We start from the raw sequence: 26,872 nt of genomic DNA, 5'->3' as shown, positions 1-26,872 counted from the left end.
AAATTACACAGTTGTGTCCTTGGGATCTGAGTCAAACAGCACAGCCTAGGAAGGACAAACAAGGAACTTGATCTAGGGATCGTTCAGGTGGTCTCTAAACGTCATGTATCACTATATTACAATCGAAGGGTGGTTCATGGTCAGCCTTATATAACTACCATATAATGAAGTTATAACCGATACATCTGTGCTTTTTCTTCCACAAGTTCACTGTTTCCTCTTTGCCATAGGCAAATGCATTATTCCCACTATACCTCAGTGTAACTGATAGAGTTGCTGCAGAGCACAGCGCAGCACTTCTGTTCATATATTTTCACATATCACTAATGCAAGCAGACTCACCAACAAAGCTATTTAAACTCTATGGTCTCCTCAAGTGCCTTTACTGTAGTAAATGTTCCTTGATGCATTATTGAGATTCATCAGCAAATGTAGGAAAAGAATCATTTCCTTTTTATATTCTCTCTAATGCTGATAAATCAAAAATTTTGATAGGCTAAACTTGAAATAATAGCCACATCCTACAGGAATCTGCAGCAAAGGAAATGGATGTTACTTTCTGGAATGACTGTAAAAAATGAAGTGTTTAGGTAGAGATTAAAAAACTCCTGCAAATAGCATTCATCATATTTTCCTCTTAATGGGAATGCCGTCATACTCGTGCATGCTAATGTTATTTCTGCTGTTCAAATAAAACACTCCTTGCAGGGATCAGTGTTTGAAGTAACAGTGAGCAAACTCAATACTTTGCTGTGACATCTCTTTTGTAGTTTGCATTTTACCTCCTTTTTGATACAGATAAATTCTATTACTGTGCCCTGCCTGCTTAAATGAAAGATACATTTTTCTTCAAGATTGGGCAGATCAGTGAGGACCATAAAATATTAATGATGAAAGCTTAGGAAATTAGATGTGTCTGTGACTATAGGTTTATCTTGTTGGCAGAGCTTTCTCAGTCTATCCTATTTCTTTCGTGGTTTTCTGATCTCCATCAGAAATGATATACTGTAAAAAAAAAAAGTCTGTTCAGATTAAAATATACTCAGTTTTTCAGACCAGATAAAGGGCCTGAATTTTTTATTTAATGATTCAAGTTTATTTAAGAGCTTTATAAATTTTGCATCACAGTTTTGTTGTTCTAAAGCAGAGCTGTTTGCCAGTATGCCTTTTCCTTTCATTTCTCCTGCTATCATGCTACTCTGCAGAATTGCTGTTCCTCACATCAAGCTGGAAGAATGGACAGAAGAATGGAGAAACAAAATGATACCTTCATTTGTAATCTTGTGCCATGACAGGCAAAAGATACTTAACCAGCTAGTTGCCATGGTGGCTACAATGTATACTGCAGGAGAAGCTGTTATGAGATTTCTAGTTTTTGCCTGCTCCGTTATTTGGAGGTTGGAGGGGAATCAGAAGTGTTTGTGTCCCCTTCCTTTCCAATGCTTTTTTTTTTTTTTTTTTATCCCACGTGGTTGGGACTTGCTTGAATTAAACTAAATTGGATCAAAACTTCTGTCTCAAAGTCTGGAGGACTCAGCGAACCCTTTCTTTGGTTGAGGGATATTTTCTTTTAGCTTCCTCATTCCATTATCTCATACTTCTTGATTTATGTCTTCATTAGTTAGCTGCCGTTAACATCAGCTGGTGAAATAAAAGCAACTCTCAGGTTGAAGAGGCAGACATTATTTTCGAATTAATGTTAACCTATGCAGGGTAGATTATAATGAATTATCCAGATATCAAGATGCACAGGAATGGGTATCTTGACTCTGCAATGAATAAAAGGAATTATATAAGAACAACTCATGCTAAAAGTCCATGAAGGACAATAAGCTGTCTCTATTAGTAGTCTGTGACAATCTGGAGTTTCACATCTTTGATGAATTAATTACATAGCTCTAGGAAGATTTTCCATTTTTTTTAATCCTCCTTGAATCATAATGCTTGCCAGGAACATATTTCCATGTTCTTTTGTTCACTACTGTAAACAAGGAATGTAATGATAGGACAAGAGGTAACGGTTTCAAACTGAAGGAGGGTAGATTTAGATTGGATATTAGGAAGAAATTCTTTACTGTGAGGGTGGTGAGGCAGTGGAACAGGTTGCCCAGGGAGTTGTGGATGCCCCATCCCTGGAAGTGTTCAAGGCCAGGCTGGATGGGGCTTTGAGCAACCTGGTCTAGTGGGAGGTGTCCCTGCCCATGGCAGGGGGGTTGGAACTAGATGATGTTATCTTAGCATGTTTAATTACTTTATAATGAGTACCTATGTAAGCAGCTTAGATTACATGACTAGCTTTTAGGTGACTAAAACCATAGCATGAATTCTTTCCTAATGTTGAAAATATTGCTGTTTCTGCTGACATTACTGTCAGCCAGCTTCAGGGTACTGCCTTCATGGCTCAAAGAAAAGTGTGGGAGGTAGTGACCCATGAGTTATACTCTTGTTTTTATGCCTTGTGCATTACTTACACTGGTAAATCCAGTCTGTCTTTCTGATTACCCTATAAAAATATTTCCCATCAAAATTTGTTGTTAAATTTATACTTCCATCAACAACAGGGACTTAAATACCATGATCTTCCAGTTCCAGATTCCCTCAAATTCATTACCTAATATTGTCTCCTCTCTGCCCATTTCCATAGCTCCTTGGAAATTACCAATTTGATAGTCCTGCAGTCCCTGAAGTATATCCAGAAGGCTCCAAAGTTGATGTGGTTTTTGGGCTCCACACACATTTTTCTTTTTGTCAGTAGCTTCCCCTGTATGCTGATGCTGGTTCACTGAGAGAGTTACAAAGAGTCAGAAGTGAGGAGTTTCTGGTGGCACAAAAGCAGGACAGCCTGGTGCTCTACTGGAAATGCCATTCTTGTGGAACATTTTTAACACCTTACTTACCATTCCTATGAGACAACACTTTTCTCAAAATATTGGAAAAGAACTGTAAGTTTCAAGGACACTTGACACTTTCTTAAAGACACCATAATATTCCTCTTGAGCTGACCAGAAATTCTATTGCACAGTAAAATTCTTTCCTGTGCCTGGTGTGCTTCAAAGATCAGAGCTAAGGTGGTAGTGGTGGACAAGAACACTAACCCATGTTGTCAATTGGCCTCATCCCTACCAATCTCTCTTTTTTTTTAACCTCATTTTTTGCCTATTAAAAAAAAAGGGGGGGGGGGCTTTATTTTACTCCAGAGTAAAATGAAATACCAAGTTATGTGTTTCACAAACAAGAGAAGAATCAAGCAATTTGCTGTTCCATGTTGGCTTTTTGCATAGTGTTAAATGAAATCACACATCACTCAGACTTTCTAATTACCAGTATGCTGTGCAGAGGAAGTCTTCAGTAATTAACCTTTCAATTAATCAAAGTACATTTTCTGCTTCTCTCCATCTTCAACCTATTTTATGTATTTTCTTCCTTTATTTTTTATCTTCTACTTTGTGCTTGGTTCTTGCCTTTGAAATAATAAGATCAAGTCCCTGATTCACAGCTATCAAAATTTTGAGCTACACTGTAAGATGACAGACAGAGCAGATTAAAGCTTATTTTAATTTTATTAATTCTGAACTAAAATATCACTTTTAGGATTATAGAAAAATAGCTCACATGACCCATTTTTCTTGGCTAAAATCATGTACACTCATAAAGATGTTCTGCTTTTCATTCAACTGCAAAGGTTATTCATTTTAGAAATGTAGAACACGTTTTGTAAAGAGGGACACAATTATTCCTCATATATACAATAGAACTTAATCAAACCGAAAACTGAACTCACATATCACCTGCAGATTTTCTCATTATTTGCCACAATGTTCCCACTTCTTAATCTGCATTTCTTAAATAGTAATTTTTTTCATTGTATTCTATAAAACTACGGGTCCATTTGTAAACAAAGTACCGTAGAAGTAGGAGGCTTATAAGGCAGTCTATGAAAATATGAACACATTGATGATTGTATGAAGTTTTCTAAGCATGCAGAACAGAGAGGTCAGGTGAAAAACCTCATAAATAATTGCCTATTTTATAAAGTAACAAAAAAAAACGGAAACCATTTGATAAATGTAGCTTTCTGGAGCAAAGAACAGTATAGACAACTTTTTTCTCTTGTACTCACTTAAACAATATAATATATTTTAACTCAACTGCATGGCAGAGACTAAATGCTAAACAGTCAGCCTAAATGGTCTGCTAGTTGACCTGATGTTTTATCAATATCTTTGCTGCATTAATTAATCATTAGCTTGTGTATGTGCCTGTTCACATATTTTTTTCTTACACTCTACATATGCTTAGAAAAGCCTACAAATGAACTTCTAAAAGAGAGCGTCACATTAGGAAACAACATTGACTTACTTCTGAGGGTCGCAGTATTGAGGGATTTACCAGTGCGTTATTTTCAATGCATATTTTTTTCCATTCAAAGAAATTGCTTAGGCTGTTTACAAATTTTGGCTAAAAAAAAGTGATCAACTTCAACATGGAGATCATAATCTGCAAACTTTATGGGTCACGGTGGGACACCTGCTTCTCAGTTCTCAGCAAGAGAAAAATATGGTTTTAGTTTGTTGTCAATAAGAAGCAGCTGAAATCCCTCAACCCTCCAGCTTCTCCTTTGGGAACAGTTATCCATTTGGTTGCACTTTTAGTATTACAAAAGCTATAATGAATTTACTTTCAGCAATGAAAGGGTGAAATGGTAACACTGAAAAATACAGTACGTGATGATTCAGACAAGAGAAAAAGCCTCATCTTGTAATATTGAAGAAAATTTTTTCCAATCATATTTTCCCCAATACTATTTCCAAATCCATTTTTTCCCAGTTGTCTAGAATCTTTAACATCTACAGGACTGATAAAAACTATATGAGTATCTTGTAAATGTTCATACAAATCCACTTTTTATGTATAATTACTTCAGTTAGACTTATATTTTTCATGTTGTTTTAAATGAATATTTTTTGACTAAATTTAACAGATCCAGCACTGTGCAAAATATGAATTTCAGAATTCAAATTGCAGCAAGAAGTGTTTAGATACCAGTCAACTGGACAAAGAAACATTTTAAGACATCTCTGAGAAATTATAGCAAACATGACAGAAATAGTTAGTATTCCCAGGGAACAATCTGTAATGAAGTCAAAGACTGGAAATAAAAATCATTATTAATATTTAAAAATAGCTGAATTCATATTTTATTAATGTCTCTTCTCCAAACAAACAACCAAAAAAAAAATCCAAAAATAGGGTGAATGTGTTAGACAAATTATTCATTGAAAATTATTTTCATAGTAATAGTTAGGAAGCAATTAATTTGTTGTTTCTACACCTGCTTAAAATTGGAACTTTCCTGTCATGAATCAGCCCCCCCCTTCCTTCCAGATTAGTTTACACCTTTTTTTTTGATATTTATATTCAGCAGTGTAAAATGTTAAAATACAAGCTGACACTAAGCAAAAACATAGGTGTCCCGTATTTTAATTTCACAGACTGCTGTTGAGGGTTTATTTAGGAGAGAAGTGTGAATTAAACTACAGATATATCCAAATATAGCTGAAGAGCTTGTTGCTGCCCTAATTAAAACATCTTGGCAGCAAATACTTCAGGAATATGAATTTTAACCATACTGCTTTTGATGGAATATTTCAAAGTTAATGGCATTTTTTTCTAACATTTTAAAAAATAGCAACAGTAGCTAACATAGTTTTAGTATAATGACCTATCTGGAAAAGTTTTATCATAGAATCATAGAATCATAGAATGGTTTGCGTTGGGAGGGACCTTAAAGATCATCTGCTTCCAGCCTCCCTGCCATATAGCATACAGCTATAAATCTGACTGCTTTTCTGCATCAGGAAAAGATGTACAAATTAATATTATGATTGTATTCAAATGTAATGAGAATATTACTGCTGACAGGCCAACAAAGGGGCTGTAGTGCTGCATGTTCAAAACAAGCTCACAAATAACATCCCTGAAAATGTGCTTACTGATGTGATGCACTGATCTCCAAACACTAGCTATGAAATCATGAAAATCAAAGGAACTGAGGTAAAGAGATTAAGCTTTTATGTCAACACAGGCAGTGATTCTGTCTCTTAATTTAAGTGTGCTGTAAAATGAGAAAAAAAAAGAATAATCAAATAACGATGATGGAAAATTTATGTGCAACAATTATATGATTATGCTGGTACAGAATAAATATAAAAAGAAGAATGAACAGAAAAATTACAAAGTAAAGAGCGTTAAAAAAAAACCCCACTCATGAGAAACTAATATCGTAAAGAAATTTACTTAGGTGAACAGAGTAAGCTTCAAAATGATCTTGGACATCTGCAGATGGGAACATCTGCCTGAGCAGACATTCAGGGTCAGAAGAATGTAATCTCTATGATAAAATCTCTTTGTTATCCTAATAATATGAAATATATTACTGTTTACAATGTAATAAGATAATATCGCATGGTTTGTTCTTAATTCAAAAAGCTTAGAAAAATACATTTATAGGTGACTTGGCAATCAAGCTGTTCTTTTTAGATTTGCTTGTGGAAAACTATGCTCCTCTCTATTTTCAACCTTCAGTATGACCTGATAATCTGACTTCTTAGTTTAACTAATGTTAAATTGACACAGGCTGCCTGTAACAGTCATTCATTACTAACGTGCTATTCAACTTTTTATTTTATTTTATTCTATTCAATGTCTAATAGTTAACATATTCTGTTTCATAACGCCCTAATTGAATTAAATTAAATGGCAGGCTTGTAGTCAAGCAGAATCAATTTTTCCTGTTTGTTCATAGTTTGCATGTTAATGAACACTGTTCAAATGTTGCATCTGAACAAAGATGAGGGAGTTTTTCTGGTTGTCCTTCCTAGCTGCCCACATAGGGTAAACACCCTTTTAGAAAGAGGATAACTTTGATTTTTTTGTGAGTGCAGATGAGTATACTTACATGGGAGAAGGGCCTACAAGAAAGTTGAGGTGGTGGAGGAAGAAGCAGACGCAGATAGTAGGGACCCCACAGCACTGACGAGGAGCAGACACATAGACTGGTCTTGGCAATGATTAGGGAGTGATTGTGCAAAGTCTGTTGCAAGTGGGAAACTACTGAATGTTGCTAATCTGAGAAAAAACCTGGTAGAAATTCTACCATTTCTGGTAGAAATTATCTGTCTTTCACAGACACAGAGGGTCTGGGAGTGTTTGTTTCTGAAGTCTTTTATTTCTATTCTGTCTTGTTTTGAGCTTCTCTGTCTAGAAATGTAACTGATTTTGATTTATCTTCTAATAAATCTAGAAATAAATCTAATAAATCAGAAGCATCTTGGAGGCTGTGGTATGAGCAGCTCTTGCAGTTTCATTGCAGCAGGTTATGAAGCAAGCAGGTGCTAGCCTACATGGCTGTACTGCTCCAGCGTAAAAAATGGCTGAAGATCACAGTTAGGGGTGTTTTTTTAAATTAGCACAAGGGATATCACCACACTAATTCTTTCAAAATACCTTCAAAATGTGAGTGTGGTACCTTAAATTTATTATTTTATTAGTCACCAAAAGTCATGGTCTTAATGGCGATACTGCTTTTATGGTATATTATCTACCTTTTGCTAGCTAATACAGCCTACATGTGTAATTTCTATCCATCCTGGAGGACATAAGGACATTTTACCCCTATGTTGCTATTAGTCTTACTACAAATACTGGTTCTCAAACTAGTTGATTAGCATAATTTAAATACAGTCCCCAAGCCACACATAGTTTAAAATTTACTATTTGTTTCAGCCTTTTAGAAGCATTTTCATGGCCACTAACTTGGCTTTTTGATTGTGAGCAGATCCAGCAAAAGACATTTTTGTGGTTTTCTTACATTTTCTCAAACCTTCACATTTGCCAAAGCATTGTTAGTAGTTCCTTCTCCTTCATTATACTGCAGTTCTTAAAATCTCATTTTGTAGGCTAAGCTTTATGTTAGTTAACCATTATTTTCTAGGAAACGTGTTATTAGATACTAATTTTTACAGACATATTGCATATGTGCTATATTTAATGGATATGGAAGATATCCTTCCATACAGATTTTGTGGATAGAAAAAATTGAAATATATTTCTAATATCTGGTCCTTGTAAGTATTATATGATCCCTCTAATGTCTTATACAGCTCTATATGGTCCATGATCCCTCAGCAGTTATATACAGCTCTGTAGTTTTAGATATGACCATCATGAGTAGAATATGTTTAATTTATTACACATGGTTGTACATGCATAAAAGTATGCAATACATTCAGCCTGTGAGCATTGTCTTTAAATCATTTTTCCATTGGTTTGTATAGTTCTACTGCTGAACGTCCCTTTAAATAATCACAACTCGATGATCTGGGTTTATATGTTTTTTCCTATGCGAAAATCAGAGATTCTAAGAAGCAGTATTTTTCTTCCTGACATACTAGCTAAAACATGCTGAGACATATTTATATCCATAACCAATGACACATTCGTTTTACTGCTTAACTAGGCAATAAAAATGCACAACAGCATTTAAAGAATAACTTATCATGCTGAATTCAATCATATTTTAGCAAGGAGTCTCACTATCGTGCGTGTTGATACATGTTCTGTACTTGGACTCTCTCCCACCATGAAAAAAATTGAAAGTGTGGAAATAAAATGAAACCAAAATAGAAGGACATAGCTATTTAAATAATTTACATTTTTGCACTTCTTTGTAAGTCACTGCACACTGTAGGCCAGTACAGAAACACAAACTACATTTTCATGTAGTTTAACAGAAAAAAAAAAAAAAAACAACAAAAAAACCCCAAACAAGTGATAAAAAGCACTATGTACTACTGAGCTAGGGAAAAAAAAAACTTTCTTTTTCATGGGAAAAAAAAACAAACACCAAAATGCAGATAAAGTATAACCTATAATATATTTCTAATCATCTTTGTTTCTGTAGATATGCTAATGAAAAATATCATAAAACTTGCTGGAAAAAAAACAAACTTGCTGGAATATACTGCCTTTAGGCAATAAACTGTCTAACTTTTCAAGCAGCAATTTGAAATAATGTATGAACATAGTTGTCATTTTGCCTATTGGCGTTACGAGGTTATATCATATTGGCGTTACTGTATTTGTACAATCAGAGGTCAAAAGGACATTGAAAGCCTAGGCTGTTATCTGACTGCAGTCCAGATTTATTACAAAGTGACACAGAAATCAGTGATTTCATATGAGAATCTCAATGGTCATTAGAGCTCAAATATTCAACGGTATAACAATAGTGGAAAATTTCTACCTCTCCTCCCAAACCCAAATTTTAAAAAAGCTACACACAGGCTGAGCAACAATTAGATATTATGTCATACTGAGGGCTGATGATGCTTGAAAACTATAGGTTGGTTTCATGCTTTGGAAGTTGCTATGAAGAGCAGGAAGCAATCACAGCATTTTCCTTGTCATCTCACAGCTCTTCTTTAAGTGTCTGTCTCCAAATTCCAAGGTAAAAAATTAAAAATGCCCCAACCAAAAACTTGCAAAAATTTTGCCAGCAAAGATTTCTAAGAAGGTTTCCAGTACATAATATAAGCCACTGTCACTATCATATCTACTTCCACCAAACAGTGACAACTAGCAAAGCCAGAATTTTGTAGCTTGCCCCCCTTGCTTATTCTCTACATTAAGGATTTATATAAAATTAACAATTGTAAACTTAGAAATGAAGAAGCCCAATATCTGATTTTCCATTTGCTGATTGCCAGGCTATTTCCCTTGCCTGATTTTCCATTTGCAGGCAATTCAGACATTTTCCTCAAATTTACTACAATTATATGCCTGAGTCACATATTTCTAATACACAAATCAGTGAGTCACATTACACTTGCTTGGCTGCATTCGCAGTTATGGTTAATCCCACTTCCCTCCTCCGTGTGCAGTCATAAAATTTGGTTGCTAAATATTTACAGTTCAAAAATATTGATCATCAACAATACTGTGAATACTTTCTTTTCCATGGAGATTTTTTCTGTGTTTGATGAAGATGTGTTCATGGCCTCTAGAGAACCAATTAAAAAGTGTATTCTGGCACAACTTGCTAGTTTTCAGACATGCATTAGTAGTACTTCCTCTGAAATTCTGCAGACATCATGGCTCAGACCACTCAAGTCGCACCAGAGGAGGTTTAAATTGGATATTAGGAAAAATTTCTTCACCAAAAGGGTTGTCAAGCATTGGACCAGGCTGCCCAGGGAAGTGGTTGAGTCACCATTCCCGGAGGTTTTTAAAAGACGTGTAGATGTGGCGCTTAGGGACATGGTTTAGTGGTGGACCTGGCAGTATTGGGTTTATGGTTGGACTCTGTGATCTTAAGGGTCTTTTCCAACCTAAATGATTGTATGATTCTATGATTCTATGCTGTGTTCTGCCTGACACAAGCACAGCTTTTGGAAGCCTGATGGTACTGTGTGCTCTCATGTGCATTTCCTCCTGCAATTATTGAGTGACTGCTTAGTTTATGCACTGGAATATTGAACACATTTCTGCTTAGCTGAGTTTTGTTCACACACCTTCCAGAGTTTTAAGGTTTCTTTGTTGTTTGGGGTTTTTTTTGTAGTTAGGTTGGGTTTTTTTCCACACTGCTTTGGATGTGTGAGGGTATACGGGTAAAAGTCAATGGAGGATTGCAGGTTTTCATTAAGCATGTGGGTTTTCCATTGTTGATCAGTTTTGGTTAAAGGTGGGCGGTCAGCAGTTCTCTTACATTTCACTAAAATTGGGAGGGAGGGGGTTTGCTTTTGGAAAATGGATGCCAGGAGTATAAAGATTATGCTCAATCTTCTCAATTAAACACTACTATGCATCTGATCTTTTTTTTTTCTTTAGTATTATTTTAGAGACAAATATTGCCACAGTTAGATTTTCAGATTACAGCTGATAGGCTTTTGATGTTAGAAAAGTTTTAAGAATATTTTAGGAAACACAATTGACTATGATGTCTACTGATAGATTATTGGGTGATAGTAGTGGCAGTAGACTGGTGTTTATTCCAGCTGTCTTTATCTAAAAATTAGGGATCTATGCTAAACTACTTATGTAGGTTATTTCTGTAGTCAGTAAATAAAGAGAAAGACACTTCAAAGGAACATTCATTTTGCTTTTAAAACTACTATCAAGTCAATTTAAATTAATCACCTTTGGGAATTGTTATTCAGTACACATTGACTATATGGGGACCCTAAATCAGCTAGTTTAGATAAGACAACTAAAAAGATGTTATGCTATAAATAGAGAAGATAACATGTCCTGGAAGAGAAAGTTAGAAATTTAAACTGATGTAACTTGTCAAAGGGCTAGGATTCAGTCTCAGTCTAAATGCAGGGTATGATCTGAAATGTGCCCTTTGATAAAGAAGCAAGTTACATTGGCCAGTGGTAACAGAAGGGTTAAACCCTCTTAATACTACATTTTTACCTGCACTACACCTCTACAGGGAAAGAGAGATGAATTGGCTTTTTTTTTGTTTTAATTTTTCCTTTTCTTAATGGCAGGTATATATACAGAGGATGATACAAAATTACTGTCACAGAGTCATTTTACAGCTAGTTTCCAAAAGAATTAAGTTTCATCAGAACACAACTCATGTTTCTGTTGCAGAAAGAGTGCTGAGGTCCCTGGCACATTCATTGGACCTTTGCTGATTTAGGAACTAAAGACACTCATCAGTTGTATTTGTCAGCAATTTGAAATCCTAGCAGCAAACAATACAAGCTCTTGTGTTTTACTGAGAAGAATGATAAGTTCAACATCCATAATTACATTAGAAGAACCTTTGGATAAACTCTTCTAAATTTGTACTTTTACATGTATCTTTGGTCCTACAATAGCATAAGAAAAAGAACATTGATTTTCAATATTCTGCTAGGCTGGTATTCTTAGGACCATAAAGAAGTGTTGGTGAATCAGTAACTTTAATGTAAATATAGCCCAGGGTTTTTTTTAGCTCAATACCTAAATTATTAAAAAAAAAAGAAAAAGAACACTTAAAATTCTCTACAGTCTTATTATTATTATTCTCTGCCACTCCAATAACTGTACGGTAGTTTATAAAAAATGCCTTACTGATGTAACAAAAAAATTCTGTGTTCCATTCCACACACTAAATGGATATTAACTGTTAAGATATTGTGATCATAGCTGAGATATACAGAAGTCAATTGAAGACTCAATGGTCTTCAAACAAGTCCCAGAATCCACAGCTTGAAAAATAATAGAATAGAAACAATAGAAAAATTCCTGTTCTGGACAATATTTTTCAGGTAAAATGGCAAGTTGTCATCTGCTGCTGGAAACCTTCTGGATCACATCCTCAACAGTTTTCTTATTGCTGACTACCATTTTTTGTATGATACTTAAGATGTAAGATTAAAATTTAAATCAAAAACCGAAACAAACTCTTTTTACTGCACAGGTGTAGGGTTTTTTTCCATCTTAACACATTTTTTAAAAAAACAAACATTATGTGCCATGCCACTTTTTTGACAATCTGGAGGTCAGACAATGACATCCATCCATCCTGACATATATTTACAGCCAGGTAACTGGTACGGTAACTAAAATGTATCATTTTCTCAGTGTAATAACATTAATTCTATGATTCTACGATTCTAATTTTCTGCAAATGCTCTATTCGCTCACATCAGAACCTTTCATTAGAAAAAGATTACTGTGAAAACATTGGTCAGCTGTCTCCCAAATCTGGCTGCATTAGGCAAAGCATTGCCAGAAGTCAAGGGAGGTGATCGTTTTCCTCTATTCAGCACTGGTGAGGCCACACCTGGAGTGCTGTGTCCAGTTCCAGGCAAGAGAGATGTGGACATATCAGAGAGAGTCCAATGAAGGGCTGCAAGAATGATAAAGGCACTGAACCATCTCTCCTGCAAGGAAGGCTGAGAGAGCTGGGGTTGTTCAGCCTGGAGAAGAGAATGCTCAGGGAGAATCTTATCAGTGTATATGAATACCTGAAGGGAGGGCGCAAAGAAGACGGAGCCAGGCTCTTTTCAGTGGTGCCCAGTGACAGGACAAGAGGCACTGGGCACAAACTGAAACATGGGAGGTTCCACCTGAACATCAGGGAACACTTTTTTTACAGTGAGGGTGACCAAGCACTGGCACAGGCTGCCCACAGCAGTTGTGGAGTCTCCTTCCTTGCAGGTATTCAAAAGCCATCTGTATTAGGTTTATGTGGAAAGATTTTTTTTTTTTTCTTGGGGGGAGGCGGGGGGAGGGGAGGGGAAGTGTTCCCCCTTGGGGAGGGGAAGTGTTGCAGGGATGGATTCTGTGAGAAGAGACCAGAAGCTTTAATATAAGCATTTTCACCTTGCCCCATATTATTATCATATTTTCTTTAATAAGAGTGATAAGCGTTTTCTTTTTTTATTTTATTTTGGATTGTATTTTTTTGGTGTACATCAAAGTTCTCCAAATTCCTTTGACCTCTTTGAAATTCCATGGAATCCATGTAGCTTGTTCAAATACAAAGAATATTTGGTCCCTTTCATATTTTCACTCACTGCTGTGTGTACTGTCCAGAAAAAATGAAATTGGCTGATTTAATTCTTCAATGATATTGATACTCAGCTAAACCCCAGAAGTCCAGTAAAACCATAAAGCTATCCCATAATTTTTGGACACGGTGGATAACACAATTCATTTGTTCTTTCCTGGGATTTCATGCATCTCAAGAGTGCTACAGATGCCAAGTTCCTCCTTTGATGTACAAGGTTAGCAGTAAGGAACTCAGATCTCCTAGAAAATGAGGTTACAGGACCTCAGTTTTCTTTGCAGTTTGTTGTGGGCTTTCTTCCTTTTATTGGGTAGACTCCAACCCATAAAAAAAAAAAAAGGAGTTTTTAAGGCTCAAATGTATCAATGGCCTAAACTGGTGCTTCTGTAAGATAATGCTTCATTCAATCTCTTTATTGTCATAGAGATTCATTCAAGAAATCAATAAAGAAAATATTTTTTCTGCAGTTATATTCTACATTTGGGGTTTGGTTTTTTGCACACATACTACTTTGCCATAGATACAACTTTGAAAAGATACAACAGTATTAACAAAGGAGGTGAAAAAGTATGTCTAAGGAGTTGGTGGGTTTGTACATTTGCTTAGATCCAAATTGCTAAGCAGGTGTGCAAGTAAGGAAAATTAGCATTTCTGAATTAATTTTATTCATATTCCACAACATTTTTTTTTTAGTTTGGCTTAGAGAGCTAAGAAATAATGTTAATTCCTCCTTTTTCTACATATCCTGCAAATACTTTTTTGCATGTATTCACCATACTGGTTGTTAAGTTTGGAGTTCTCCAGCAATTGGAAGCCTATGACACATTCTTTCTTAATCTGTCTGGTGAAGTCATTACTGGTTCAATAGATGTGGTTGCCAAATATTGAAGTAGATAATATTCATGTCACCTCATTTTAGCTATGTAAAAAATGAAGTTCTTGCTCTTGCTCTTGTGCTCTCTCTCTCTCATTAGTGGGAATAACTTAATTCATCTTGCTTGTTTTAAATGCTTAGGGAAGGTATGTTGCCCTCCGGAAGTTTCTATAACCACCTGCTGACTACAGGAAAAGTTCAGAATCTAGTCTAAATAGGAATCTAACACTGAGAAGGATGGAATGAAATCAGGCAATTCGCACTTTTGAAAGCTAGTAAGATCTTAATAAACTATATAGAAGCTATTTTGACCAGTTGATGTGTACATACACCTTGAGTGTTTATATCATGTTTCCAACAGAGTTTAATTATTTAGAGATTTTGGTCAGGAAGATGATACCAGATTGCTATATCTGTACCTTTAATAAAAGTAAAACTAGTCCTCAAAATGCCATGTATCTTAGATGGGGTCTGAGAAAATCAGAGATCACACTAATGCCCTGTTTAAGCATTGTTTCTTTTGAGTTAGCTGACATCCAGCATTAACAACAGTATGAACAATCAAAAGTTTATTCCAGAAGCTAGAAAGAATGAATCCAAAACTTCCCTAACTCCAGGTAAGGACATGTAAATCTAAAACTGGCTTTTCATCCTCAGTGGGAATGAACCACTCCCACCCCAAAAAACAAAACAAAACAAAACACAAAAGTTTGAACCAAAACACATCACCATACCGTGGACAATACAGGCACGCATAGTGCCAATGACTTACCCTAGTGTAACACCTTGAAGCTTCTTTTGGAAAAAGAAGCTGGAATTCAAGATTGTGGTCAAAAATGTCAACTTTCCAAGCTCTTTGATGAGTACCAAAGGCTACATAAAAGGTACCATATTACTTTGAAGAGTTAAGAGAATTAGAGTGAATGATGTGTACAATAGATGTCGTGCCTTTAGGCTGAAGAGTCTAAATGAATCTTTGAGTCACCCACAGTACCTGGCAAGATCAGAATCTTAGTTCAGTTACTGCATTGAAATGAAACAGCTCTCTGCCTTATTGTCCTGGCATACAGGGAAATTATTCCACCTAAAATCAGATGCTTCATTTGAATATATTGAATGAACTGAGTTTCTGATCTTGCCAGGTGCTGTGGGTGAGTCAAAGATACAGACAGACCATAGATCACTTCCCCCATTAAGACAACTTTAGGGCATGAGCCCACTGTGGCTGTTAAGCCCTTTAATGGGTATCTCTTTCAACTTTCAAATACCCTGCAGCAAAGCTATTAGGATCCTGCTGTGGGGCGTGCAGGTAATAGTCTGTCCTCTGTGTGTTGTACTGTGATGAATCTATTGAGCGGAAACTCCAGCAGCAGCAAAACTGTGTTCTGGATAAAGCCAGGGGGAAGCAGCAGAGACTGATACCTGGAGTCAATGAACTGGCTTGTGAGATGCATGAAGGGAACTGTCTTGGAATACACAACCAAAATTAAGTTTTTTCAAGGAGGATAAATTGCAAGTCTACTGCAGGCAAGATGTGTCAGCCATCGTGTCATAGGTGGGGAAGACCTAGGATCTGACCTTGTGTTATTGGCAGAATTAGGACGTTTCTGTGCTCAGGAAACATGTAGGTCCATGCTGTAGGTCCACGCTTCGGAGCTAGGGACAGTGGCTTATTGTTTATGTGCTGTTCCTAAAAAGGCAGCAAAAGAGAGAAAAGAATTATTAAGGGAAAATGTGAATGGAATTCCTCCCTTTTGCTATCTGTATCTGAATCAGGCATCTGAGGCTGTTTTTGTAGCCAGTGAAGAGAAATCGGCATTTTTCGGGCACAATTCATCTGATATATTTTAGACAATGACTTTTCAGTAAGATGAATCACAGCGTACAAATGCCTGTTTTTCTGCATTAGCTATAAAGAGAGCCTAAGTGTGACAAGCTGAGACTTTTACATCATAGGCCTCTGTGTTTGGTCAAGTGAATGTCATCCTAGACAATGACCAATGAGTTCTCAAGCAATGGGACATACATCCAATAGACATATATCCCAAAACTCAGTAACGGAGGAGTGTACTGAAAGCGTCCCCTGAGGGACTAGGACTTTGTGCGTCAGCCAACAAAGTTATGATGTGCTCCTCTGTTGTAGTGATTCCCGGGAGCCTTATTTGAAAAGATTCTATTGTTCTTGTCATTAAGGGCCACTAAATCTATTCATAATCTAGAATTATAAAATTCTAACAAATTTCATAGTTTGTTAGAAAACCATAGGGTACTGGAGATTTTAGAATCACTTACAGTAGTGTTTCATATCACTGCTGAGTTAGACTGTTAGTTTTCCTAAGCTGTCTATATTATCACTGGAGGAGAGAAAGCTCTACAAAAGGTAATTCAGAATAACTTTGGACTGTAGGTGCTTTAAAGGAATCAGTCTCAGCAAAGTGGTACACGTGAGATAAGACACACCATAAAACCAATTTCGGGATTTCAAGAGCTATTTAAAAATAAGAGACCTAGTGTACCTATATGGGGACAAAGCTAGGAATTAGTATAGAATGTAGAATAAAAAATCAAATTCTTTTTTTAACCTGCCACGGAGATTTTATATCTATTATTTGTATTTTTATTTTATTTAAGATATTGTGGATATTTTGGTGGTTTCTCTTAGTAAAAATGCTTCACTTTACTCATAGTATTTAGGACCAGCTAAAAGTTACATTAGCAGTTGATCTTGTTTGAACTTTACTTGCAAAGAAATGCATTTTCTCAAGCAAGCAGGTCTTTTACTGTACTTCTACTATGCTGTAGTTACTCTATTGTAAAAATGAGGAAAACAGATCATGAAAGTGCACATTCAGATTTATTGAACTTATTTTTTACCATACTGAGGAAAGTTCCTTCCTGTCTGTGTATTGTGTTCAATTGAAATAACTGACTTACTTATTAGCCATATATTTATGATATTGGTATGATTTAAGACACAAAAAATGAAAGCCTTCTGTCACTAATTGGAAGCAATATTTTATTGTTTTCTCAGAGGAAAAGTGGGTTGGAAGTTTACCTTAGAACACTACAGAAAATCATCAAAGATGTTTTTTTAAAATCTATTCACTCCCTGCTACTAAGCTTTGTTTATTTAATTGTTTCTTGGGGAAAATAGAGAACTAAAACATTTTTTGCCATTAGAAAGTTTGATAGCAAATAGTATTTTATTGTCATGTTTTGAGTTTATTTATGTGACATACGAAAGAGCGGAAAAGGTCATTTAAGCCTTTACTGATTGACATGTTTGTCATATGCTAAGGATAAGAAAGTCTATTCACCACATCTGACAGATTGGCTATATCATCCAGGTATTTTGTTGTTTTGTTTTTTCTTTAGGGTTTCTTTTTTTTTTAAAAAAAAGGTGGGGGAGATAAGTGTTTTTCTTAGGTTACAAAATTATCTCTAGCACAAACAAGCAGATACCACCAAATATAATGTTAGTAACCAGATAAATTGAAGCTGGAAGCAAAATGAGATAAGCATCTCCTGAAAAAATTGGAAACCAATGTGCTACAAAACAGAGGTAGTAGTCCCTTCTCCTTACCTACTAGCCCTTTGAATAATGGTGCATCAGTTTAATCAAATGAGGCTCCAGCTGCTTACTGGATAGCAGAGATTTCTATGGGAAGATGCATGCAGAAGTATGCAGGCTTTGGAGAGATGTTCCCTACCCAGATGGAACTAGTTTTACTTTACAGGTCACAGCGACATGGGGTAGCATGGCCCTGCTCACTGAAAGCAGCTTTAGATAAGTCCATAGGCTCACAGAGATCCCATGTTACCACCTTCACGGATCTGAAATGTCTGTTAGCTCTATGTGTAGCTATTCATCCGAGGCCTCTTTTCACTCTGCTTAGAGCTTTTTTTTCTGAAGTCTACAGGAAATCTGGTGATTGAGGTTGAAATCGTCATTGTGGCAGTTGAAAGCTGCTAGTGTACCTGGTCTGCTTCCTTTCTATGAAGCATTTATTTACAAGGTCTCTAATCTAGCATTAACTCAGAAGGCAGAAGCAGTGATCATACTTGCAACAGCAGCTATTAACCCCTCCCACTACAGATCCCACTTAGCTTGCATGACCTAATTGCATTACAGTGCAAGATAACACGTTGCAGATTTTATCGTACCTCTAAAACCATCTCCATTAGTTATACAATCAACATTAGATCAAGGCTAGACTAGCCCATAATTAGCAAAGTCCACTTAACAGCAAAAATAATTTTAATTATTTCTTGTTAAAAAACAAATAAATACAAACAAGACTACCAGTTTGTGAATTCATTAATAGCTTCAGAGATATTAGTTGGGTTTCTACTAGTAAATCTGACTGCAGAATCAGAGCTGAAGATGACAAATTTTGGACATACCTTGTCCACACTGGATTGCTTCTACTGAAAAGAAATGATCATAGCAATATATTTTGTGTGTGAAAATATATGAAGTTCAGCACACAAAACATTTAAAAAAAGAAACAAAAACCAAGCAACAAGTGTAGGATTTTATAAAGAATTGTTTTCATTTTATAAATGCTTATTCACCAAAATTTACTGAAGTTCATCATGTTTATCTTAAAACAATAAACCAATTGTTGGTCCCAAACACCCATACGTAGTTTTCTAAGCCTTCTCTACAGAATGAGTTATTTTATTGATCAGGAAGCTGCTGTCTGGGTGCTCAGTGGAAAGTCTTAATGAAACACTTATCTTAGAAAAAGATTAGTAATATGGCCAGTGAAAACCAATTTTCTCACGTTTGATCTCCTAATCTATTTTACATTATTTCCCAGGGGTATCATGAACTTCACAGACACATGGCTCTGTGCAAATAATCAATTATATGTCAGAATCTCATGAGTTTGAGAGTTGCTCTATAACAGTTACCCACCTTTCTAAATGGACTGTTTCCTCTTTTGAAATAGGCAAATCTAGTACAACTGGAGGGTAAAGGACCCAGCAATGCCATTAGTTAAAAAAAGAAAAAAAATTATTTGGAAATCACCCAATGAAAATTCATTTGTCAGTGAAAAAATATGTAAGCATGTCATGCTAAAACATCTTTCATTACCTAACATGGGTCCCTTAGACGGTTCAAGACCATCTAAGGAACCTGAAGGTTCCCAAGTCCATGGGACCCGATGAGATCCATCCCTGGGTCCTGAGGGAACTGGTGGATGAAGTTGCTAAGCCACTATTCATCATATTTGAGAAGTTGTGGCAGTTTGGTGAAGTTCCCACTGACTGGAAATGGAGGAACATAATGCCCATTTTTAGAAAGGGAAGAAAGGAAGACCCAGGGAACTACAGGCCGGTCAGTCTCACCTCTGTGCGCAGCAAGATCATGGAGCAGATCCTCCTGGAAAGTATGCTAAGGCACATGGAAAATAAGGAGGTGATTGGTGACAGCCAGCATGGCTTCACTAAGTACAAATCATGCCTGACAAATTTGATGGCCTTCTACGATGGCATTACAGCGTTGGTGGATAAGGGAAAAGCAACTGGTGTCATCTACCTGGACTCCTTCAAAGCATTTGATACTGTCCCACATGACATCCTGGTCTCTAAATGGGAGAAATGTGGATTTGATGGATGGACCACTTGGTGGATAAGGAATTGGCTGGGTGGCCACACTCAAAGAGTTGCAGTCAATGGCTCGATATCCAAGTGGTGACCAGTGACGAGTGATGTTCGTCAGGGGAACGGGTGCTTTTTAACATCTTTGTTGGTGACATGGACAGTGGGATTGAGTGCACCATCAGCAAGTTCGACGATGACACCAAGCTGTGTGGCACGGTCGACACACTGGAGGGAAGGTATGCCACCCAGAGGAACCTGGACATGCTTACGAGATGGGCCTGTGCAAACCTCATGAAGTTCAACAAGGCCAAGTGCAAAGTCCTGCACATGGGTTGCGGCAATCCCAAGCACAAATACAGAGTGGGTGGAGAATGGCTTGAGAGCAGCCCTGAGGAGAAGGACTTGGGGGTGTCAGTAGATGAGAAACTCAACATGACCCAGCAATGTGCGCTTGCAGCCCAGAAATCCAACCGCATCCTGGGCTGCATCAAAAGAAGCGTGGCCAGCAGGTCAAGGTAGGTGATTCTACCCCTCTACTCTGCTCTCATGAGACACCACCTGGAGTACTGCATCCAGCTCTGGAGCCCCCAACATAAGAAGAACATGGACTACTTGGAGTGAATTCAGAGGAGGGCCATGAAGATGATCCAAGGGCTGGAGCACCTCTCTTATGAAGACTGGCTAAGAGAACTGGGGTTGTTCAGCCTGGAGAAGAGAAGGCTCCGGGGAGACATTTTAGCAGCCATTCAGTAACTAAACGGGGCCTACAGGAAAGGTGGGGAGGGACTCTTTATCAGGGAGTGTAACAATAGGATAAGAGGTAATGGTTTTAAACTGAAAGAGGGTAGATTTAGATTAGATATAAGGAAGAAATTATTTTCTGTCAGGGTGGTGAGACACTGGAACAGGTTGCCCAGGGAAGTTGTTGATGCCCCATCCCTGGAAGTGTTCAAGGCCAGGCTGGATGGGGCTTTGATTAACCTGGTCTAGTGAGAGGTGTCTCTGCCCAGGGCAGGGGTTTGGAACTAGATGATCTTTAAGGTCCTTTCCAAACCAAAGAATTTTTTGATTCTATCATATACTACACAAAGGATATCTCCCTGGAAGTGAATACTTATCACAAAAAAAGTTACATGTTCCTCATCATATAAAACCTCTGAGGGTTGTGCACCTCCAGTAATGCCACCTTCTGACAAGCCACAAACACTGTGAAGCAAGAAGAGGATGGAGATTATCACAACTCAGTGGCTAGAATCACCTTTTAGGTTAAGGTTGCATCAAATGATTGGTCCACATTAGTCATACACATGCAACTGAATGCAGGCTCTTTTTTTATTTTTCTCCACATCAGGATTACAAATGACTAAATGATTGCGGATGACACAAAACTGTGAAGAGTAGCTGATATGTCACAGGGTTGTGCTGTAATCCAAAGGTATCTTGACAGGCTGGAGAAATGAGCTGACAGGAACCACATGAACGTCAACAACGGGAAGTTCAAAGTCCTGCACCAACAATAACCCCAGGCACCAATATATGCTGGAGGCCACCCAACTGGAAAACAGCTTATCAGAAAAGGACCTGGTAGTCATGCTGGACATTAAGTTGAAGAATAGCCAGCAATGTGCCCTTGCAGCAAAGAAGGTGAATGGTATCCTGGGCTGCATTAGACAAAGCACTGCCAGCAGGTCGAGGGTGGTGATCCTTCTCCTCTACTCAGCACTGGTGAGGCCACAGCTGGAGTGCTGTATTCAGATCTGGAGTCCCAAGCACAAGGAGACATGGACATATTTGAGACAGTCTAAAGGTCACAAGAATGACTGAGGGACTGAAGCATCTCTGTTCAGCCTGAAGAAGACAAAGCTCAGGGGGAAACTTATCAGTGTATATGAATACCTGAAGGGAGGATGCAAAGAAGACTAAGCCAGGCTCTTTTCAGGACAGGACAAGGTGCAAAGGGCACAAACTGAAATACAGGAGGTTCCTTCTGAACACCAGGAAACACTTTTTTGCTGTAAGGGTGACCAAGCACTGGCACAGGCTGCCCAGTGTAGTTGTGGAGTCTCCTTCCTTGAAGATATTCAAAAGCCACGTGTACACAGTCCTGGGCACCCACCTCCAAGTGACTCTACTTGAACAGTGGGGTTGGACCACGATGAATTCTGGAGGTTCCTTCCAACCTCAACTATTCTGTGATTCTGCGGTTCTGTGAAAAAGCTACTCACTTTTCTCTTAGATGAGGCTACAGGAAATATTGCAGAGAAAACCATAACCAGATTTAGCCAGGGTCAGATGAAACTTTTCTCATTAAGCCTAATTGACTTTGGTCAAACACTTACATTGATTTTCTTTTCACCACCAAAATAAGTTTGTCTACATCTCTGTCCAATTCCACTACAACAGTGATGTCCAGGTTACTTGATTACGGCAAAAGGCAAGCTCTTAGCTATAAATCTCAGGTAAGAGACTGTGGGACCTTGAGGCAAAAGTTAGCTCACAGAATAGGTGTTGCTGAGAGATTAGCTCGCATAGTCTGTGCTTTGGGTGAAGGGACTGTGATCTGCAGGGATGTCTGCAGCCCAGATATCCCTGTAGTTTATTCAGTTTGATGCCTAATAGACTCAAGAAATTTGGTTTGCCTGATAGCCCATTGTATGCAATAATCCCTGCACTCACATACTATAGAAATGTACTGTATGATAATTGTCATGATAAGTTTCAGCTTTCTGTTGAATCTATCAGTGCTTGTATCCATGTCTTCCTTTCGTTCATTGATGAGTCAGTGGATAAAATCTCTTGAATATCTATTTAACTCAATCTCTGTCGTCACCCCACTAGAAATTCTTACCTCTGAATGGTGCCCAGTGCTATTTTCAATGTTTGAGGATTTCTGCCTGTATTTCTGATGCAGCCTAAACTCCCACTCATGTATCTTTAAAAGCTTCTAATCTCTCTCTGGATGTTACAGTGAGCTGTCTCTTCCCTCTTCAGGCTCATGCTGTTTTATTTTCACCTCTACTTTGTCTCTGTGAAGCAGAACTTGAGGGCTATTTCAGATTCCTTTGCCATTTTTTCTTGCCTTCCAGGCTCTTTCCACATCCCATTAACTCATTGTCTATATTATTTTTCCTAAAACCCATTTTTTACTCTACTACATACTTGATAAAATATATCCAGTGGTATACACTGCCATCCATCCAGTGATGGATTAGATAGTGCTTTACCATCTAAATCAATACGTCTTCGCACTTCTTAGTCACCTCTTCCCCTTGATTAGACTTGACTCCTCCACGCCAGAAGAAATACATTACGTTTTGCTCAGAGCACTACAGCCAAAGTAAGTTTTGTGACTCCATTTTATGTCACTCTGAAGCTGTCAGACGGGGAAGACACTTCATCTTCCAATACCCACATTGAATTTCAGCTCTTTACTTTTCTGTATTGTTTTGTAACTTGACTCAGCTGAAACATCTGTTCCCTCCAAAACTCTCATCCCTTTTCCCAAATTGTTGGGTTCTGTATATATCTATATGCTACACCAGTGTTTGAAATAATTTCTCACTTTCTGCAGATCAAGTATCAACATGCCTTTCAAATCCTTTTTTAAAGTACACTTCTTTTGCTCATCCTTTTATTAGCGTTATTTTTTGAGTAATCTACCCACTTGTGTACTTCTTTTTAAACTTTCTGTATCAAGAATATAAATCTCAGAAGACATGATAATCTTTAAACTATTTACTTTGAGCATGTGGAGCTACACAATGATAAGCCATCAAAAAATATATTATGGCCAATTTAAAATGTGCCCCCTACCCTCTGGATTTGTTAGCCTCATTCTGAGTCAAACCTTCCTTTCCCCCAGACCAGTTTTTACTTCCCTGCTGCCAGTGACAGCAAACATCCTGCCTGTCAGCCTTAAACATTTTATATATACTTTCAGGCTTTCAGTAAGACAGACAAGAGAATCTTGCTGGGAGTCTATCTGAGCCCCATGGAATAGCTTATCCATTATAATTTTCCACTTCACTACCAACTGTAGCTCAAATGTATATCACCACTTAGATTTTGTTTTTTCTGTCTTGTACAAGAAAACCATGACACATGCAAAATTTAATAATAACCATGTAAAAACAAAAAACCTTCTTTCTTTTCCTTTTTTTTTTCCTTTTTTTTTTTTTCTGGAAGTGTTTTCTTTGCCACTTTGTAAAGAGGACTGAATATAAACCTTGAGGCATCACGTGCAGCCTTCCAAAAAGAAAAGCTGAAAAACGTATTGGACAAGCATTAAGGACTGCAAGTAAAGCAATTCAGTTAGACAATGGTGGAATCGTACGTCACAAGGTTGAGGAATGAAGAACGTGCTTCTCAGTGTCTTAGTCAAATCAGGGGTTGCAATAAAGTTCACAAGGGCTTTAATAATCCAATCACGGGGTTTTGTGTGTTATCTATGGATTTTGTTGATGTAATAATTGTGGTACCTTCTGGAATACAGACCTTGGAGTGACAGGCAAAGCTACATGCCTAATTTGGAAATATTACAGTATAAAAATAATGCAGTTGTCATTTCTGATAGCCATCGGTTCCTCTGCAAATAAGCAACTTTTCTTGAGCTGTTTGGGCATGGCACTCAAGGAGACCAGAATATAATCCAAAAATAACCTTGTTGCTACATCTCTGTACAACTGTAGATACAAGCAGATTCACTGCATTTGTTAGGTAAGGCTAAGCCACTAACTGAGGTTGGCATACTTAAGGGTAAAGGAACACCACTGAGCATTTTTAAGTACGTGTTTGAGGATAAAGCATCATCCAAGTAAAGAATAATCTCTGAAAGTAGGACAAAAGACAAATCCCTAGTATTGTCAGAAAATGATGAAGAATTAGAGTGGCTTGAACATGAAATGGTTCACCACAGCGAGTATGCATGTATCTGATCTGGAGGAAATTATTATGGGGCTGGAAAAAAAAGGTTTTTCCTCTGAAAAAAAGGAAAATAAGGGAAAAAATCTTGCTTTGTCTTGCATTTGCCTCTTGGGAACAGCTACATTCACATCATAATTGAAAGATGTTTAAAAAATTTTTATCAGCTTTAAAGTTAAATATTTTAATTTCAGGTTTTGGTTTCAAAAATTTGACTTGTTAAGAACAGACTCTTGCTGGAAAGTCATTTGGAATTTGGTTTTTAAAGCAACAATTTTTAAAATTCTTCTAAGTGTTGCAAATTCTACAAGAGAAAGCATCGCGTTATCATGTGAAAATCAGTCTTGGCCTTTGCACGGCTTTCACACCTTTGAAGATCCTATAAAGAACAGCTTCTTCACTCTGTAAGCTATGGCATTGAATTTTTTTAGTTCACTGTCTTTTCATTGCTGTATCATTTTAGAAAGTCAAAAGAATTATAGTTTTATACTACTATGCAAAACTGCACATGTATATGTGATGGCAAATATATATTTAAGGATCTGGGATCTGAAGAGATCCCTCTGAAGAGACGGAGGAAAACAATACATCTCATTTAGAAAGGAAAAGATTTCTAATTCATGCATGTTTATTAATTATTACATTTAACTGCTTAATGACAGTTTTATGAAACAAATTGCATTTATACCATCCTGATAGCTACTTAATTGTGCCTGAATAATGAAGGCATAAAATCTTCAAGCAAAGCTGTGACTTCAGAATTGAATTATGAGTTGAAGCATTTTTTTTTTTTTTCAGTATCAGAGTCTCAGTTTTGAGTCAGGGTGAATATCCTGCTCAAACGGTCTTACAGAACAGCAGGGGTCTCACTGTGGGAAGTTCTGACGCTATTTTTCAAAAGATGACTGCCATCGCCTGCAAAAAAAAGTAAAATTTACCTTCCTTTTTCCTTGCAAATTTCACTTGCGCAGTGCTCCACAAGGCAGCGTCACAGATTGGAAACGGAGCTGCAAGAAGCAGCAGGTCTAGGAAACGTGAGTGATTCTGGATGTGCATATGTATGAGCCTGTGCGCATTTTTAGCTAAAGGCTTACAGTATAAAGCATGCCAAATAGTCCCTTCAGACAAACCGGTCGGAAGGGCCGGGTTTAGGAGCAGGTCGAAGGCTGGCAAGTGCGCGTCGGCAGTGCCACCTGCTGTTAGTGGTCGCCCCGCGGCCTCCTCCCTGCCGCGGGGTCCGCGACGGGTCGCAGCCGGGTCGGAGTGTCCTTCCCTTCGGGTCCTGCAGTTGGTATTAACCTACCAATAGGTCTTACGGAGAAAGAAACCTCACTGAAACGGTGCTTTTAACCGTTTCACGGACTCTACTCGTAAAATGAGAACGTTGTGATGACTTTGTGTGAAACCAACGCATGAAATGCAAGTGTTTGCCTCTGAATGGTGGCCGTAACAGGCTCTCTTGTACATAAGCATTAGTAATGTCAGTCCCGTGTTCCTCCAGTCTCACCTAATTCCCTCAGTTTCTATCTCTAATCCAACATAATAATGATCTCATGAAAACTGCACGGGGAAAAACTAATATAATCTAACCAGCAAACATAGCTGTAAGTCCCCTTCCTCCCACTTAGGGACTTCAGTCAGGCTGCGCAGAGCAAAGATGAGGGAAACCCTGTAATACTGCAGCCCCATTAGTAAACATGGCACATACAGTCATCCTGTGACTGCGCTTATTTATTCCTAAATTTTCCAAAGAAAGACTACAATATGTGCAACTGTAGTGTATCTCTGTTACCCCTGAGGCTGACAGTGGCTGCCAAGTGCTCCAACCCAGACTACTTGAACCTTCAATAGTCAAGTTAGTTCATGCTATTCTCTGAGACGTGTCAGTATTTAATCCATAT

The 26,872-nt window shown here is 37.6% G+C and overlaps 1 protein-coding gene across 5 annotated transcripts in view; it reads left to right on the top strand.

Annotated features, from left to right (window-relative positions):
* Positions 1-26,872, top strand: part of MGAT4C (MGAT4 family member C) — a 422,340-nt gene that overhangs the window by 385,014 nt on the left and 10,454 nt on the right. The gene's annotated exons all lie outside the window — the stretch shown is intronic.

This window comes from Larus michahellis, chromosome 1 (genome assembly GCF_964199755.1).
Source record: "Larus michahellis chromosome 1, bLarMic1.1, whole genome shotgun sequence".
Classification (NCBI taxonomy): Eukaryota; Metazoa; Chordata; class Aves; order Charadriiformes; family Laridae; genus Larus; species Larus michahellis.
Note: the sequence above shows the minus strand (reverse complement) of the source record. Positions and strands in the feature narration are given on the sequence as shown.